The 2372-nt window shown below is 41.7% G+C and overlaps 1 protein-coding gene across 1 annotated transcript in view; it reads left to right on the top strand.

Annotated features, from left to right (window-relative positions):
* Ice2 (interactor of little elongation complex ELL subunit 2) overlaps positions 1 to 2372 on the top strand; it is a 41567-nt gene that overhangs the window by 37612 nt on the left and 1583 nt on the right. The gene's annotated exons all lie outside the window — the stretch shown is intronic.

Raw genomic sequence — 2372 nt, 5'->3', positions numbered from 1 at the left:
TTTTTTTTTAATTGAGCTATATATTTTTCTCCACTTCCCTCCCTTCCTCTCCTCTCCCCTTCCACCCTCTCCCATGGTCCCCATGCTCCCAGTTTACTCAGGAGATCTTGTCTTTTACTACTTAACATGTTGATTATATTCTCTTAGGGTCCTCATTGTTCTAGGTTCATGTTAAGCAGGCATTTCACCCTGAAACACCTTATCCATTCCTAGTAAACTCTGACGAGAAAGTATAAATGTAGCAAACTAGTAGAGAAAATGAAAAATGGAGAAAGTTAGCACTGTGTTTATCTTCCGTTTTGCTATTTTTAGTTTCTAAATACTCTTTTTTAAGTAGTGATTTTTTTTTTTTTTTATAATCTAAGGAAATGTTTTGTTAGTGGTGGTGGTTTTTCAAAACAGGGTTTCTCTGTATATCTCTGTCCTGGAACTCACAGAGATCCGCCTGCCTCTAGCTCCCTGAGTGCTGGGATTAAAGACATGCACCACCACTAGCTCTAAGGAAATTTCTTAAGTCACTTAAAAATAATTGAATTTTTTTTGAAAATATGTATTCAAAAAGGACAGTTTTCTTTTAATTTAGAAACAGTAATTATAGTCTGTCAAGTATAACATATAATTCTGTACGGGGGTGTCTCTTATTCCTTTTTTGTGAAAATGAATGGTTTAATATCTTGGAACTGAACAATTTTAAGTTGAAGAAAACATTTATGTAGGATGTCTTTTAAAAGAAATGAGTGATAATGTTGTACTTTATTGGTACAGACTGACTTCAAACATTGAATGCTTATGCCTTAGAAATACCTGAAAGTTTTGACTTTTTCAGTAGCGTGGTCTAAATGTACTGCAGTGTAATAAGAAAATTCATTTGGACAAGGAGAAATTCTGTGTGCTCAGATTCAAACACATATGTGTACATTCTAACAATTCAGCCATGGGTATCATTGGACAGTGTCCAGTGCAGGAACTATTGCATAGCCCTGGGGTCGTAGACATTTAGATAACCAGTGTTGCCTTGGTGTGTTTTGAAAGTCAGGAGAAACCCTCCCACCACAGCTAGCCTTTTATAGATGCATATGTGTATATCCTGAACACTGTTCTTTTTTCCTTTCTCTGTTATGCCCAGTTAGTTAGTAAACATCCCTAAGCCCTTTTAAGAAATAGCTTTTCCTACAATTGCCGAGGACTTTTTAATTGTTGATTTTTGTTTTTGTTCACATTGGATAGGATTGTATCTGCTGTGCAAGTTCCCCGCCCTATGGCTCCCTGCCTTCCTACCTGGGCTATGGAAACAGGACTTTATAATTCCTACCAAGCTCAGCATTCTAGCCTTAGTAGATACGTGGAAATATGAGAGCTTTCTGAAAACTGCGAAGTCGGAGCCTGTATGAAACAGCTGTTTACATCTCTTCTGGTGTAGCCTCGCCTTGCTGTGATCTTCCATCCCTGGTGCTCTTGAACCAAGTGCTCATCCCTGGACAGGGCCTGCAGCCCTGACCCCTGATGCATACGCAGTAGACCTGCGCTGCCTCCTAGTGTACCAAGCAAGAGTAGGACTGCAGAATCCCATCTGTTCCCCTTCATCACCATAAGTTCCATAATAGACATTTACTGGACACTCAATACAGTTTTCAAAGTATTTGCCATTCTCAAAAACCCAGTTAATGAGTACCTTCAGGGAAAATCCCCGCAGAGTGGGGAGGTAGAAGGCGTCTGAGAGTCAGTGCGTACTGGGCATAGATGCATGAGCATCAGAGAACAACACACTGCTGACTAAAGCTCCGTATGCCCCCACTCCAGTCATATCATGTAAAAATAAACCCTAAAAGTGTACATTCTTAGAGAACCACAGTGCAGGCGCTTCATTGGTTGGGCTAGACAGTGAGAGTGTGAGTTTACATCACCACTGTCCTTACCCTCCCCTCTATAGGATTGACTGCATGGGACGTCCAGAAACAATGCCTTTGTGAGGTGGCTAGGGGAACTGTGGCACATATAGGCTGCTTTGTAGAAATGGTTGCAGGCTGTACAACTTTGGTCCTGTATGAGGTCTCTAAGTGGCCAGGAAGGTGACAGCATTTCCAAGTCTTCTCTTTAGCCAGGACTCTTGATTAGTAGGCTGTTCTTCTCTCCGAGACTGTGGGAGCTGGGTGCAAGCTGGAGCAGGCATGAGGGGAGCTGGCATTCCTCTGAGCTAGGCCCGTCTCTTCCTCTTACCGTTTCTGTTGGTGTCCTGTTCTCCTTCCTCCCTCAGTGTTCTTTCTTCTCGGTTTCTCCCCCTTCTTTTACATGTTTTTGTTTCTTCCTTTTTAGACTTTTTTCTTACCCTTTATCTGTTACATCGTCTTGTCTTCTTGCCTTGCCAGCGTACT

This window comes from Microtus ochrogaster, chromosome 5 (genome assembly GCF_000317375.1).
Source record: "Microtus ochrogaster isolate Prairie Vole_2 chromosome 5, MicOch1.0, whole genome shotgun sequence".
Taxonomy (NCBI): Eukaryota; Metazoa; Chordata; class Mammalia; order Rodentia; family Cricetidae; genus Microtus; species Microtus ochrogaster.
The sequence above is the reverse complement of the archived record's forward strand: the minus strand, read 5'-3'. Positions and strand labels throughout refer to the sequence as shown.